The sequence below is a fragment of the Marmota monax genome, unplaced genomic scaffold (assembly GCF_021218885.2).
Source record: "Marmota monax isolate L192 unplaced genomic scaffold, Marmota_monax_Labrador192_F-V1.1 WCK01_AAM20220418_F8-fsc00068, whole genome shotgun sequence".
Taxonomy (NCBI): Eukaryota; Metazoa; Chordata; class Mammalia; order Rodentia; family Sciuridae; genus Marmota; species Marmota monax.
In genome coordinates this window covers 7,655,727-7,672,753 of record NW_026692352.1, presented here as the reverse complement: position 1 = coordinate 7,672,753, position 17,027 = coordinate 7,655,727, and the positions used below count along the sequence as shown (strand labels likewise).

Below are 17,027 nucleotides of genomic sequence, written 5' to 3'. Positions count from 1 at the left end.
AGGTAGCAATCATCCACTCACCTTTCAAGATTCCTCTCCACTGTGAAGTCTATGCTGGCATCCCCTCCCTCTGGGAGAGAGCTGACTTCTTCCCATTGGGGCCTTCAGGCGTCTATTGGGATTTGTACCACTGCACTTGTAACATTTTTGTTTCAATTTGGAAATTATAAATCAGTTGCAACGAAACCCATGCCACCTCACCTAGAAGTGCGGCTTCTAAGGGCTGTGGAACGTGTACCTTGCAATATTCCCTGAAGGGAATGAACTGCATGAGCCTACGTGAACTCATGGGTCTACCCGGTCAATTTGCTTTTTCAGTCATTTTATCCAACATTACTGGAGTCTGGAGAGCTATTATGTTTCAAGCCTTCTGCTAAAGGCTGTGGGAATTCAGTCTCTGTCTTCTGAGAGCTCAAAGTCTAGTGGGTGAGGTAGACATATAAATAAACAATGAAGGCCCTCTGGGGGACTCCAGTTGTCCCGGGAGTAGTGTGCAATAATTGAGGTTGCTGGACCTGTTTTACAAGTCTTGTCCTGGCCAAAGTGAGCCCTGCAGAGAAGGTAACTGGCCCCTCATCCATAAGAGGGCACTTGATAAGTAAACTTGTTCAGCTCAACTTAATATGCATTTACTGAGCACATGTTTTGAGGTCCAGTGCTAGGCTTGGAGGACACAAAGGAAGGATCTTTGTACAACAAAACTTAATCACATCAGTGCCTCCTGCCGGACCCTTCATTGTTGAAAGATTAATTTCAGACTCCTTAACATGTAATAGGAAACTCTTAAGAGATTAGATTACTGCCTGCCTTTGCAGCCTCACTCTTTATTCTCCTCTCACATCCTCTTTTTCATCTTTGCTTTTGCATGCGCATGTGGAATGCCTGCCTTCTCTTACTTGACTGTGGATAAGACCTTGTTGGATCTCTGGAAAGGGGTCCCTTAGTCTCTCCTCCTTTCCCCCCATGACATGAGTTGCTTTTGTATATAGCATTTTTATAACCCTTTGTAGCACTTCTCAGCCTTAAAGTTTTAGGAGTTTGCTTTTATGCTCCAGAAACAGGCAGGTAGCAGTCACCCATGCGTAGGAGTTTGTACCTTTTTCCATTAGCCTGTGAATTTTTTGAGAGCAGAATCTGTTTCAGTTTAGTGCCTAGCTAAATTCCTGGAACTTTGCATAAGTGTTTGAATGAATGTGTATGAATGAAGAAGCAAATCAAGACCCATGAGATAGGTTACCTAATCCTTTGGGTTGAAACAATTAGTTTTCAAAGTATGGTCCTTGGACCAGGATTGTCGGCATAATCTGGGCATTTGTTGGCAAATTAATGGGTCTTATCCCACACCTACAAATGAAAAAACTGGGATTGGGCCTTAAAACCTCTGCTTCATCAAGTCCTCCAAGTGATTCTGATGCTTGTTAAAGTTTAGGAATCACTAGGTAAGGAGATTTGATCCTGAGAAAATCTGTATCCTACCAGTTAGCTTCCTCCTTTTTTTTCTTCCATAATGTTTACTGCCTAGTATGACATCTCATCCCACACTATATCAATCCATCTATCCATCCCCCATCATCTTTTACCATTAGAATGAAAGCTTTCTTTTATGTTCTTGGGGATTGTATTCAGGGGTGCTTAACCACTCAGCTACATCCCCAGCCCTTTTTAATTTGAGACAGGATCTCACTAAGTTGCTTAGGGCCTCTTCAGGTTTTTAAGGCTGACCTCAAACTTGCAATACTCCTGACTCAGCCTCCCAAGTTGCTAGGATTTCTGATGTAGGCCACCACATCTGGCTTGAATGAAACCTTCTTGAGAGCAATAAGTTTTAACTGATCAAGTTCATTGTTTTAAGCCCAGTGCCTAGGATAGTGACTACAAATAGCAAACATTCAAATATTTGTTGAATGAATAATATGATTGTCCTATTTACTGTCAGATGCTGCAGGGAGTTTTTAGTCAAGAATGATTCTCAGGAGGAACCACATTCCAGTGTATAGATCTAGGGGGATTCTAACATTTTTGGATTAATTAATTAGCTAACATTTAGCTTGAACTTTTCTTCCCTTTTAGTGTCTTTCTACAACTGAAGCCCGAAGGGTTTTTCTGTGTGTGCGTGTGTGCCTGCGTGTGTGTGCCTGTGCGTGTGTGCCTGCGCGTGTGTGCCACCTGCGCGTGCGCACAAAGGTCCTGGAAACTGTTGAAATATCCTAAGATAGGTTTGTTTTTTGCACCTTAACTTTTGAGTCTTTTAACTTGAAACTGTCTCTTCCTGGTCTCCTGTGGTTTTTGTCTTCCTTCAGTGATACTTAAAACCATACAAGGGCCTATTTGACTCCACACAAAGGTTTCTCTTCCTTATGAAGCTCTCAAAATGATTTGTTTCTTTCACTTTCTTATTAGCCCTAACATACCATGCCCAGTTTTTCCTTTCCTAACTTCCCCTTGAGAGAGTGTCTTCATTTGCTCATCCATTTCCTTATGAACAGTTATTGAGTCCTTTTCCAGTTATTTGAGTCCTGGTATATGACAGGTACCAGGTCCTATGCTGGAGTAGGACGGTCAGCTGTATATAGGGTGTAGCCCAAGTCCTAAAGGAGCTGAAGATAATGCAGCATGATTTGATAAGGGCTTAAATTATGAGATAAAAGAGAAGAATATGAGGGGCTGGGATTGTGGCTCAGTGGTAGAGCGCTCCCCTAGCATGGGTGGGACCTGGGTTCGATCCTCAGCACCACATAAAAATAAAGGCATTGTGTTGTGTATCTACTAAAAAAAAAAAAAAAAAAAGGTTCTCTCTCTCTCTTAAAAAAAAAAAGAATATGATTGTATAGGAGGGAGAAAGCTGTCTTTATTATTTTTTTCTTAATTTAGGGATAAGTTTTTCAAACAATTATTTTGGTAAGCAAATTAAAAAAAATAATTTTAAGCATTCACTGGCTTTGTTGGGGAAAACGAAAAAACCAAGGTAGAATCAGTAGTTGCCAATTTGGGACAATTCTGAATTCTACTATTTTGTTTTTAATGAATTTTCTCTTCTTTTTTAAATCTTTCTAAGTCATAATCAGAAAGTTTGATGTTTAAGGTGATCCAAAGAATATACCTCTTCATAGATATTTTAATTATTAAGGAGTAATGTTATAATTCATAGTGGGGTAAAGTTAGGGGACCTTAATTTAGTATCTGTCTTACTGCATGACCTTGTAGTTTTATGTCTTTTGTCCTAACTCTAAGATGGGAATAGTAACAGTTGCTGTGGCTAGCTTACAGGGTTATGAAGCAACTAAATAAAATATTGAGTATAAAGAAACCTTTGAAAACCATAATTTACTAGCTAGTTTTTAAGTGGTAATAACTATTTACAGTTGCTTACATTATTGAACACCTGTTCTGTTACAGACACTCTGTTAGCTGTTTAACAATTTTTTTTTCTAATTCTCTGAAATAACCACATAAGATGATTGCTGGTATCTTTTATAGATAAAGAAGCTAAGGCTCATACTGGAAAAGGAAACTTGTTCAGGCTTTTCTGCAAATAAGTGGCAGACCTCAACCCCAGCCTATGTCCATCTGACTTTGGCAGCTATGTGCTATTTTCAGTCCTCAGGTTGCTTTCATATTTCTATATGAGGATATAGGAATGTTTTACAAATAAATATGTTGCTGTGAGAGTTAAAATAAAATTTCTTTCCATTTAGTCTGGTCTCTTTTGTGCATTGCAAAGATTGGTGAAGACGGATTTGTATTTTTTACATTTATCATTCACACAGGAAAAATAATATCTTTCCTGGGTGTTACTTTGTTCAGTTTTCTTAGTAGCCCTGTGAGGTAGGTATTCCCATTTTATGTGTTAGGAGACTGAGGATCACATAAATGGTGGCTTATTCAAAAGCACATAATTAGCAAGTGCCTGAATATTGATTTACAAACACATTTTAAAATTCTAAATGTAGTACTTTACTTTTGCCACTATAGACTGACTTTTGAACTCTATCAAGCTAAACTTTGGGGCACTCAAAGCATCCTTTTATATTCCTTCTTTACTTTTTCTAAGAAAACCTTAACTAAAGTCCACAGTTTAAACCAGAAAAAAAATTTGCTGATTAAACTTTTTATCAGATGGTCATGACTGCATACTTTGAAGATAACATTTCTTTAAGGAAGCTGTAAGATTAGGTTTTATACAACATTCTGAGTCACCTGTGACTGAATGTTCATTTCCTTTTGCCATCATGAATTTATTAGCATAATGTATTGCATTTTTCTGCCTTTAAGCTCTTCCTCTCATGAATAATTTCTTTTCTTTTACTCTTCTATCTTTGAGATGGGGGATATCATTTATTCTTCAGGATTCTCCAGATTATCCCCTCTTGAAGAATCGTGTAGTAATAAGTCTAGAAAGAACCAGAGGTTTATTGATCTCTCTTTAATTAATTTTGTATGGTATTGATTAATTATCTAGAATTGATCTAAGTCTTAGTTATGTAAGTTCATTATGTCTTGGCTCTTATTCATGGAGTCAGGGTTAAGTAATTTGCATGTAGCATTCAGAAATCCATTCTTACTTATGGGGCTTTCTTCCTTGACCTTTCCACTTCCAGCCCTTTCCAGTGTCCTTTTTCCTTTCATACTGGGTAGGTACCAACTGAGGCTGACAAGAGCATTTTTCTCCTTTATAGAATCTGCCTTTTGAATCTCTGGGGATGATGAATGGCAATGCCAACATATACATGGTTTCTCCCTCATCTGTCTGCCTATACTAGATCTTCAGGCCCAGCCTCCTATTCCCTCCCTGATTCCCACAAAGCTGGGATTGATATATTTCTCATTTGAACCCTTGTCCTTATAGAACTTTGTGTATTACTGCAATATTACCTGCCATTTTCTAGAGAAGGAGATAGATGTAAACACAAAAGCACTAAATTTGAAGTGAGGCAAAGAGCAACTTTTATACTTATTTAACTCTCTATTTCTTCATTTGGAAAAAAGATAATAATACATAGAGTTGTGAAGATTAATAAAATATGTGAATCAATGTTGAACTATATAGATGTGTGATGGAATGGTTGTAATTTTATGACTTAAAATTATGTATAGCAGTTTTTTTTTTTTTTGGAGAATTTTAATATTTATTTTTTAGTTTTCGGCAGACACAACATCTTTGTTTGTATGTGATGTTGAGGATCAGACCCGGGCGGCGGGCATGCCAAGCGAGCGCGCTACTGCTTGAGCCACATCCCCAGCCGTTAGCAGTGTTTTTTTTTTTTTTAATATTTTTTTTTTAGTTGTAGGTGGACACAATACCTTTATTTTATTCATTCACATGTGGTGCTGAGGATCAAACCTACAGCCTCACATGTGCTAGGTGGGTGTTCTACCACTGAGCCACAACCCCAGTCCCTATAGCAATGGTTTTTATGTTGGCTGTACATTTGAACTACTTACAAAGGTTTTTTTGTTTTTGTTTTTTTTTTAGAGAGAGAAAGAGAAAACATTTTTTAATATTTATTTTTTAGTTTTCGTTGGACACAACATCTTTATTTTTGTATGTAGTGCTGAGGATAGAACCTGGGCCGCATGCATGCCAGGCGAGCGCGCTACCGCTTGAGCCACATCCCCAACCCTTACAAAGTTTTTTTTTAAAGTTCAGTAGCCTGGTCTCTATCTCAGATTTACTTTAAAAAAAGTTTACAGGGGATTCTAATATGCAAATAAAGTTGAAAAGCACTGTTTATAATATTCATGTCTATTGTATGAAAACAAGTGATTTCATTGCCATTTAAAGTTCATTTATTTGCTAAACGTATATTAAACATCCGGCATATTAGACATCCTGCATTGTCTCTCGCTCTGAAGAAATAGACAAATCATACCCATTTCCTACTCTTGAGTTTATCCTTTCCTGGAGAAGCAGACATGTATATAGACAATTATACTCTATTGAGTCAAAAATGACACAAGGTGATATGTGTGGGTGCAGTGTGAACACAAAGGAAGAGCGTCTACCCTACTTAAAATGGGGGTGGCCTAGAAAGCCTTGTTAAAGGAAGTGACACCTCAGAAGTGTTCTGAAACACGAACAGGGGTTAACCAGGAACACTGGAGGAGTGGTAGCAACAGGGGAGAGGAAGGGCCTCTAGAAGAGCAGTTAGGAGGGCCAGAAGATTCAAGAGCCTGTGTGGGGAACCCTGAGTAGTTTAGAATGCTTAGATGGTGGGACTCAAGGTGGGGAGTGGTGAAAGCAGAGACAGGATCCAGATGATGAAAGGCCTTTTGTATAGTGTCTAAGGTACTTTCACTAATAAGATCTCACATTGTTCTTCAAACAATCCCCTAGGTTATCTAGGACAGGTGTTCTTTTGCCTTCATTTTATAGAAGAGAAAACTGAGAGGTTAATTTAATTGCCTGAGGCTATACATCATATTTATGATTTGAAGCCAGATCTTTCTGACTTGAACTGATGTTTCTCATTATGCCATAGCTGTCTCACTCCTTTACAGGATTGTGAGGATCAAGCTAGCTCTGTGAATTTATGTATAGCAGTTGGTAAGCTGGAAAGTGTTTGGCTGATATTGGCTCTTAGCTGGGAGTTTGCAGTAAATGATCTCCAAAGGTGTTTTTAAGTTTGAGGTTCTTAGAATTCTTAATTGCTGGGATTTTTTCCCCCCAGGAGTTAGTAAGCAGGGTCCAGCAACCTAAAATATTTTCAGATACTTTCTCTTCCAAGTTGAGTGTCTACCTAAACCATCTTGTTTGTCTTAAAGATATGTTTATATTTCTTTTATTATGGAAGAGTAAATTTTTCTTACACAAATTTGGAGATTAGAGATTAAAATACCTCTAACAAATTCATCAGAATTTTATCATACCAATATTATAATTTCATCTATTTCCTTCTTATCTTTTTGAAAAATGAGTTTGGCATAGTGATCTCCCTGTTTCCCAGTAACCTTTGCTCCTTAACCTCATTGTATTTTGGGAATAAATGAGCTCAGGAACAAATCAACATCATCAGCTTCATTGCCATGGAACTTGGAACACTTGCCTAGCATGCTTGGTCCTACCACTGAGCTACACCCACATCCCTTCAAAAAATCTTTTATTTATTTATTTATTTTTCCTACCAGGGATTGAACCCAAGGGCGCTTAACCACTGGACCACATCCCCAGTCTTTTTTTTGCATTTTATTTAGAGACAGGGTCTCAATGAGTTGCTAAATGTCTTGCCAAGTTGCTGAGGATAACTTTGAATTCACAAATCCTCCTTCCACAGCTTCCAGAGTTGCTGGGATTGGGTGTGAACCACCACTCCCTGCTTCAAACAGTCTTTTACTGAATGAAGACTTACATAGTACCAAGCACTTTATATTTGATTTTTTATTGAATTCTAAAATGTGTGTGTGTGTGTGTATTTTTTTCATTCCTGTAAGAGATTCCTCTATGTTCTTGTACAAGTGAGGCAATTTGGAGATATCAAGTTGGAATTTGCAGATATTTTAATGATTATTTATTGTGTGATTATAGCAAGTCAAATAAGTCACCCTAAGCCTGTTTTCCTTAGGTGTCATATAGATCTGTTGAATTTGATATCAATTTCTCCAGCTCAAATATTTGTAACAGTGATTCTTAACCTTCTGCCATGACCCTTTCCCTATAATACAGTAGGACATAGTCCATCAGTAACAGCATTTCACTATGGAAAGAATTCCCAGTGGACTAGAGGAGCACAATTTATAAATTTCCAGGTTGGGTTATGGGTGGAATGGGACTTTATATAGTTGGATAGACTCTTAATCCTCTATCACCTGTTGGATAATTACTATTTCATACCATTCTCTTTTATTTAAAATTATTTCTCATCTGGAGTTGTCTAGCCCAGAGTATGAGGTTTTCAGGGTAGATTTTTTTTTTTTTTTTAAATTTGGCACTGGATGTTGAACCCAGCTCATCAATGTGTTCTACCACTAATCTACCCCCAGCCCCTCAGAATGGATTTTATTTGATAGTTAATTTCAAGAAGATATCTTTATAAATTTATAAAGCAACTTAAGAAGAATAAACAAAAACCAGATGATCAAACTGGAAAAATCCATGATATAATTTTGAAAATTTAAATTTCTTGAGTAGCCTAGAGATATTTGATGTGTGTGTGTGTGTGTATACAGTGACATATATACACACACTTTCACATACAGTCTCATAATTGAATTCTGCTCTAAGATATTATATTTTTACAGATGAAGAGATGTTAGGTGGCTTGTGCATGATAATATAGCTGAGAGGTTGGAAACTGGAATCTTTAATTCAAATCTTCTGTCTCCAAATCTGGTGTTTGCTCTTCTCCTAATCGTTCATTTGTGTACTCCCTTGACCAGTGGCGTTTCCTTTATTTTCCCTTGACTTCTGAATAATTCCAGGTTTAAAAAAAAAATCCAGGTTCCTGAGGCAATTAGTAATTGCCAAAACCTCCCTGCAGTCCCCCACCATAGAGAATCAAAATAAGAACATGAACCAGCAATTTTAAACATAGTGTCTTGAGAGCAGAATATTCTATTGTCAGTTAAAACAAACACACAGATAAATATTGAGGAACAAATTGATTATTTCAAGTTTGTAAGTGGTCTTGATCCTGCCTCTGGATATCCTTAATACAATAGATCTAAGGTTGAATTCCACAATTAAAAAAAATTCTCCTTTGAGTTAACTCATCTTGAAACTTCTGTTGTAAACTTCTTTCAACTTTTATGTATGTTTCAAAGTTCTTTTTTTTAATTTTTTATTTATATGTGACAGCGGAATGCATTACAATTCTTATTACACATATAGAGCACAATTTTTCATATCTCTGGTTGTATACACAGTATATTCACACCAATTCGTGTCTTCATACCTGTATTTTGGATAATAATGATCATCACATTCCACCATCATTAATAACCCCATGCCCCCTCCTTCCCCTCCAACCCCTCTTCCCTATCTGGAGTTTGTCTATTCCTCCCGTGCTCCCGCTCTGTATTCCACTATGAATCAGCCTCCCTATATCAGAGAAAACATTCGGCATTTGGTTTTTTGGGATTGGCTAACTTCACTTAGCATTATCTTCTCAAACTCCATCCATGTACCTGGAAATGCCATGATTTTATTCTCTTTTATTGCTGAGTAGTATTCCATTGTGTATATATGCCACATTTTTTAATCCATTCATCTATTGAAAGGCATCTAGGTTGGTTCCACAGTTTAGCTATTTTGAATTGTGCTGCTTTAAACATTAATGTGGTTGTGTCCCTGTAGTATGCTGTTTTTAAGTCTTCAGGTATAGAGCAAGGAGAGGGATAGCTGGGTCAAATGGTGGTTCCATTCTCAGTTTTCCAAGAAATCTCCATACTGCTTTCCATATTGACTGCACCAATTTGCAGTCCCACCAGCAGTGTATAAGTGTACGTTTTCCCCCACATCCTCACCAACACTTGTTGTTTTTCTTCATAATAGCTCCCATTCTGACTGGAGTGAGATGAAATCTTAGACTGGTTTTGATTTGCATTTCTCTAATTGCTAGTGATGATGATCATTTTTTCATGTATTTGTTGATTGATTGTACATCATCTTCTTAGAAGTGTCTGTTCAGGTCCTTGGCCCACTTGTTATTGGATTATTTGTTTTTTTCGTGCTTAGCTTTTTGAGTTCTTTATATGCCCTAGAGATTAGTGCTCTATCTGATGTGTGAGGGGTAAAGATTGCTCCCAAGATGTAGGCTCTCTATTCACCTCACAGATTGTTTCTTTTGCTGAGAAGAAACTTTTTAGTTTGAGTTCATCCCATTTATTGATTTTTGATTTTAATTCTTGGGCCACAGGAATCTTATTAAGGAAGTTGGGGCCTAATCCCACATGAGGGAGGTTAAAGCCTACTTTTTCTTTTATTAGATGCAGGTTCTCTGGTTTTATTCCTAAGTCCTTGATCCATTTTGAGTTGAGTTTTGTGCATGGTGAGAGATAGGGGTTTAATTTCATTTTGTTGCATATGGATTTCCAATTTTCCCAGCACCATTTGTTGAAGAGGCTATCTTTTCTCCAATGCATGTTCTTGGCACCTTTGTCTAATATAAGATAATTGTAGTTTTGTGAGTTAGTCTCTGTGTTCTCTGTTCTGTACCATTGGTCTACCAGTCTGTTTTGGTGCCAATACCATGCTGTTTTTGTTACTATTGCTCTGTAGTATTTTGAGGTCTGATATAGTGATGCCACCTGCTTCACTTTTCCTGCTAAGGACTGCTTTAGCTATTCTGGGTCTCTTATTTTCTAGATGAATTTCATGATTGCTTTTTCTATTTCTGTGAGGAATGTCATTGGAATTTTGGTCAGAATTGCATTAAATCTGTATAGTGCTTTCGGAAGTATGGTCCTTTTGATAATATTAATTCTGCCTATCCAAGAGCAAGGTAGACCTTTCCATCTTCTAAGATCTTCTTTAATTTCTTTCTTTAGGGTTCTGTAATTATCATTATATAGATCTTTCACCTCTTTCCTTAAGTTGATTCCCAAGTATTTTTTTTTTGTTTTGTTTTTTGAGCGTATTGAAAATGGGGTGGTTTTCTTTGTTTCCCTTTCTGTGGATTTGTCACTGATATAGAAATGCCTTTGATTTTTGGGTATTGATTAAAAAGTTCTTTTTAAATTATAAAATGCGAGGGTTGTGGGTATAGCTCAGTTGGTAGAGTGCTATCCTTGTGTGCACAAGGCCATGGGTTCAATACCCACCACCACAAATAAATAAATAAATAATAAAATACAGGGATGGGGAATATGTACACGAACATCTTTTATTTAGATTCTATCATATTTTGCTGTATTTGCTTTATTGCATGTCTGTTCATCCCTCAATGTGTTCATTAATCCGTATTATTTTGAATCATTTCAAAATAAGTTTCAGGTATCAGAATACTCTACTATTAAACATGTTAGCATATACATAGAGCCATACCTGCTTCTCTATGGCTTTATTTGATTAATGTTTATTTGCCCTACTAGATCCTAAACTTCAGAGAATCATTTATCTTTAAGACATGGCCCTTAAAGAGAAAAAGTTTTAATATAGTACCCTTTTCCTTAAAATAAAAGTATCTTTTTTTGCTTCACTGTTGTATTTCCAGTGCTTAGCATATAGTACGCACTCATTTTTTTTAATGAATGAATGAAAGCATACACACAAACTCTGATCCACGCCTTTTCTTTCTTTCTTTTTTTTTTTTTTTTTGGTCTCAGTGATTGAACGTAGGGCCTTGTGCATGCTAGGCCATGCTGCATATGACTTCTTTACTAAGAAAATTTGTTTTTTTCCAAGTGTAACAAATATAAAGGAATCCTTTTAGTATCTCTCTGAGAGGGTAGCAAAGAAGAAACCTCAATGTGCTAAATATATAGCTGCCTAGTGCAAGTATCTCTAACCTGAATAAAAGTTGAAGGCATGCCCTGATGCTTTCTAGGAGTGTGGATTTTTTTTCTTTTCTTTTTTCTTTTTTTGTCTCTCTAAGTTGCTTAGGGCCTAGCTAAATTGCTGAAGTTGGTTTTGAACTTGCAATCTTCCTGCCTCAGCCTCCCATGCACTGGGATTACAGGTGTGTGCCACTATGCCTGGCCGGAAAATTCTTAAGATCACCAACCATTCTGGGTATTTTTTTTTTTTTATTTGAATTGAGGAATTTCACATTACTAACAAATGACATTAGATTGAGGTCCTTTGCCTTCTACAGGGTCAGTTCTTTATACTACAATTCAAGTCAGTTGAAAAACAGTGGCAGTTTTCTTTTATATTAGTATTATTTTCTTTAAAGTGCCTCACATTTCTAAGGGTTAACAGACATAATATTCTTCCATTAAAATAACAGAACTCTATCTACACACTTGCTTTGTAGCACTTTTAATTCATTTAAAATTCAGTTATGATACTATCATTCTAACAAGCTCTGTTTCTCTTTTTTGGTTTATATAAACATACATCTTTGCATAGCTATAATATAGAGCAGAGTTTGCCATTTTTTCTTGTTCTATAATTATTCTTGTCACGTTACTCCTTCATTTTTACTATAAAATTTAGTATTACATTTCATAATTATCCTCAAACTATTTTGTCTGTTGGGGTTCTCCCAGAAAAGTGAAACCAATAGGGGAATTCTTTTTCAGGGAAACCTTAGTTTTGTTCTTAAGGTCAACAGGGTTAAATCCACACAATTACAGAGGTCAATTGATTCTACACATTAATTGTATCTATATTACTTTATAGCAACACCAGGATTAGTGTTGTTTTTAGTTAATGGTTAGTTTATTTATTTATTTTTGGATTGAACCTAGGGATGCTCAACCACTGATATACATTCCTGGCCCTTTTTATTTTTTATTTTGAGGCAGGGCCTTGCTAAATTGCTGAGGCTGGCTTTGAACTTGCGACCCTCCTGTCTCAGCCTCCTTTGGATTAGCATTTAATTGAATAAGTGGAAACTATAGTCTAACCAAGGTGACACATAAAACTATCACAACCACTTATGCCTTTTTTTTAATTATAAATTACATTGATATACACATATCAATGTGTACAGTGTTTTTCCTATAATCTTGCTTATAGCTTTCTCCTTTCAGAAATTCCTTTAGAATACATTTCCATAGGTAGGATTACTGGATCAAGGGGTACGAAACCTAATGGGCTCTTTGAGAGGATTTAATATTTGCAAACTGAAAATAACTCTGCAGCCTTTTTTTTTAAAAATGATTTCCTCAGAAGTTGTTCTATTTAATTGATTCATTTCCCTTTTCCACAAGCTATGTATCTCCTTGTTTTCTAGCCCTGAAAATTGCACACTTTTCTTCAGTTTTTCCCTGATTCTTCACCTTCTCTCTCTTCTTCTCACTTTCCGACCCCATGCCCTGCCTTGTCCTCACATATTATAGATGAGATAGTGCCCTGCATTCCCACTGTTTAAAATCTAAAGATCTACTTGTATTTGTATCCATTCTTGCCTCTGCCCCTTTGCTATGGTTTGAATATTGTCTGTCCTCTACAAAACTCATATTGAAATTTGATGGCTGTTGTGATGTTGGGAATTGGGCCTTTAAGGGATGATTAGGTCATTGAGAGGGACTAATGGGACTGGATTAGTTATCAGAAGAATAAGTTGTTTTAAAGGGAGAGTCCCTTGTGTTTTGCCTCTTCTACACTTCCCTCCTTGCCCTTCTGCCTTCTGCCATGAGTTGAAGCAGCATGGAGCACTCACCAGGACCCTGCTTTTGAACTTACTAGTCTCTAAAACTGTGAGCCAGTTAATCTCTGTTTTTTAAAAATTACCGAGTCTTAGCTGTTTTGTTATCAGCAACAGAAAACAGACTAAGACACCCTTCTTTGATGACAAAAGAAGTGATCCCTTTTCTAGGAAAGGGCTGTTCCTCCACATGCTTTTGGATTCCTTCCCATGGTCCCTTCTTGGGAATCTCTTTGTCTTCTTTAAATTTTGTTTTCTACAGAAAACAAAAAAAGCAATATTCAGACATTCTATTTAAAGGAAAACAACTTTTTTCTTCTCCACGAAACACAAGTGTTCCTGAGATCCCATGTCAGACACTAGCTAAACCCTCTCTGCTCTCCTTCAAAGCTAGTCGTCTTAAGTAGCTGTTTACAACTGCTGCTTCTAGTTCCTTACCCCTATTTACTACGCAGCCTGTTTCACTCTACTTCTACCCCCACTACCTCATTACAAGTGCTCTTGCTAAGGCCACTGATGACCCCATTGTCTACTTAAAAAAAAAAAAAAAGCAAACAACAACAACAAAAAACATAGCTCCTCTCCTCCATACTCAGTCATTCCATAATATCATCAAAATATTCAGGTGTGCTGGGCATGATGGTGCACACCTATAATCCCAGTGATTTGGGAGGCTGAGGCAGAAGGATCATAAGCTCAAAGCCAGCCTTTGCAATTTAGTGAGGCCCTAAGCAACTCAGTAAGACCTTGTCTCAAAAAAATAAAAAAAACCCAAAAAACCAACCAAAGAACAACAACAACAAAAAAAAAAAACAAAGGGCTGGGGATATCGGTGGTAAAGCACCTTGGGTTTACATACTTGGTACAAAAAAGAAATTAAGTTGTGATTCAGATGTCTTGCTGATTTTTATTTATTTTCTTAATCAGTTTGGAACAAAACCAAGTAAGGCCTGCACCTTACACATCTTTTGTGTCTTTAGGTATCTCTAAATTCCCTCTCAATCTCTTTTTCCCCCTCCTTTCAATTTATTTGTTGAGGAAACCACACTGTTCTGTAGGTTACTCCCTGTGGATTTTGTATCCCACAATTTAACAAGTTCCTTGGTCCTACATATTTCTTGTAAATTAATAGCTATATTTATAAGTTTGATTGCTGGGTTGCACGTGACTAAAACACTCAGGGATCACTTGAGGGGAACTGGGCTAACTGGGCTGTGTGAAATAACCATACAAGAGACAGAAATAGCTGGGGGCATAGCTCAGTTGGTAGAGTGTTTGCCTAGCATGCACAAGGCCCTGGGTTCAATCCCCAGTACCACCAGCATGCACAAGGCCCTGGGTTCAATCTCCAGTACCACCAAAAAGAAAAAAAAATAATAAAGATATTGGGCTGGGGATGTGGCTCAAGTGGTAGCGCGCTTGCCTGGCATGCGTGCGGCCCGGGTTGGATCCTCAGCACCACATACAAACAAAGATGTTGTGTCCGCCGAAAACTAAAAAATAAATATTAAAATTCGCTCTCTCTCTAAAAAAAAAAAAAGAGACAGAAATACCTTTTTCTTTGAGGGTGCTGTGACGGCTCTTCTGACCTTAAGGGCAGACCCCTTTTATTGAGGAGAAGTTATTCAAATGAGGCAGGGGGTCAGGTTTCAGGGGGTTGAGTCTAGCTTCATAATGTCTGCTGTCAGCAAGTTGACTGCCATCTAGGTAGGCCACACCCAAGGGCAGAGTAAGAGAAGGGGACACACAAAAGGCATTTCCATGGAACATTCTATCCCAAACAGGGCAGGGGTAATATTACAAAGGAATAGGTGAGCATAGCTCCACCCATGGGGATGTAGGAAGGCATGCCCATGCAGGAGACACAGTCACTCGCTGGAACCCTAGAAGACCGTGGCTATCCAGCAGCATGACTTCACGATGCCACACCCCTCAGTATGGGAGACTGATACGGTCACGTGCTAGTTGGCCTCCCACACTTGATCAGATTTAGGTTTTTTGTTTTATTTCATTTTGGTTTGCATGGCCACTTCATAGGCACTGATGTATTTTTTTCGTCTAGAGGCTCATGGTTCTGGGAGTGTTGGCACACACTGTAATCCCAGTGGCTCAGGACTGTGAGGCAGGAGGATCACAGGTTTAAGGGCAGCCTCAGCCACTTATCAAGGCCTTAAGCAACTCAATGAGACCTTATCTCAAAATGTAAAGTAAAAAGGGCTGGGGATGTGGCTCAGTGGTTGAATGACCCTGAGTTTAATCCCCAGTTCCAAAAGGAAAAAAAAAAAAAAAAAGGTTCATGGTGCCTGGGTGTCCCATAGAATTCCCTTTTCATTATCATCTCACTGGACCTCTCATCAGTTTTTTGTTTTGGCAGTTAGTGGGGTGTGTTTTGACCACTGAGCCACACCCCCAGCCCTATTTTTTATTTTATTTAGAGACAGGGTCTTACTGAGTTGCTTAGCACCTTGCTTTTGCTGAGGCTGGCTTTGAACTCTTGATCCTCCTGCCTCAATGTCCTGAGCTGCTGGAATTATAGTCACATGCCACCTCGCTGGACCTCTCATCAGTTGCCATTCTTAATTACTTCCTCTTTATAGTGGTGTTCTCTGCTGGGCGTGGTGGTGACTACTTTGAAGGATGAGGCAGAAGAGCCCAGGAGTTCAAGGCCAGCTTAGGCAACACAGCAAGATATCACTTACCTTGTTGTTTCCTACCTCTGTCATTCCTCTTTATTGTATTGCCTTTTTCTACCTTGAATTTAAATGTTAGAATGCCCCAAGAGAGAATTCTCTTCTAGTCTTCCAGGGTGTTCTTCCTTCTTGATTTTCCTTGTTCTCCTACCTTTGGATGTTTGTAGATAATGACTCCTTTATTTTCTTGGATGTTTCTAGCCTGAATCTTTCTTCTTACCTCTAGACCCCTATGTTCAGTTGCCTGCTCTATAGTTTCACCCAGAGATCAATGTCTTTTACTTACTGTACTTTAAAATCACATTCTTCATCTTGTCCTATTAACCTGTTCTGGCCTCGTTATCCTGGTTTAGTAAGTGGCATCTTTATTTCCTTAGCTGCTCAAACCAGAAGTTTATCATCACTGACACCTCCATCTTCCTTTTCTTCTACATGTACTACATTTCTAGTCTTGTTAGTTGTATTTATTATGCATTTTCTTATTCCATCTGCCTCTCCTGTCATCACCTCTCTGATTCAGATTATCTCAATGTTTACCCCTGGACTAGTGCACTAACCTTTTAACTGAGTTTTTCTCCTTAAAACTTATTTAAGGTTTTTTCCCCCTTTCATTTAGAAGAAAATAGAACATCCTATACATGATTATAAGATTCTGAATGACCTGGCCCTTTCTTTTGTTTTTCTAACTTCTTTTTGTGCTACTCTCCACCTCAGTGGCTGTGCTTCAGAGTGACTAACATTTTTTTTTTTTCTCTCTGTTCTACAAAGTTTGAGAAGGTCTTTCTTCCGGACCCTCATACTGCTGCTCCCTGGTAATGCTCTTCATAGAGTCTGACTTCTGCCTCCTTCCGTTTCTTCCTTTCGTGAATAAATATTCAGTATCTACTTTGAGCTAGGACCTTACTCATCTAAAGAAGATCCCCTTTGTTTTCCTCTTGTAGCATTTTGTTATTCTCTGTAATGGCATTTGTAATGATTTGTATATTGTAATTGTAATTTATAATTGTATATTTACTTGACTGTTATACATCAGGACTTTCAGCTTAATGGAGTTAAGAGTCATGTCTCTTTTGTTTACCCTTGTACCCCA

At 37.8% G+C, this 17,027-nt stretch overlaps 1 protein-coding gene and 1 non-coding gene across 3 annotated transcripts in view; both read left to right on the top strand.

Moving 5' to 3' along the window:
* Positions 1-17,027, top strand: part of Pak1 (p21 (RAC1) activated kinase 1) — a 148,868-nt gene that overhangs the window by 1,512 nt on the left and 130,329 nt on the right. The gene's annotated exons all lie outside the window — the stretch shown is intronic.
* Positions 14,496-14,568, top strand: Trnaa-agc (transfer RNA alanine (anticodon AGC)). Its single transcript has one exon. It is a non-coding gene; the product is annotated as a tRNA-Ala (tRNA).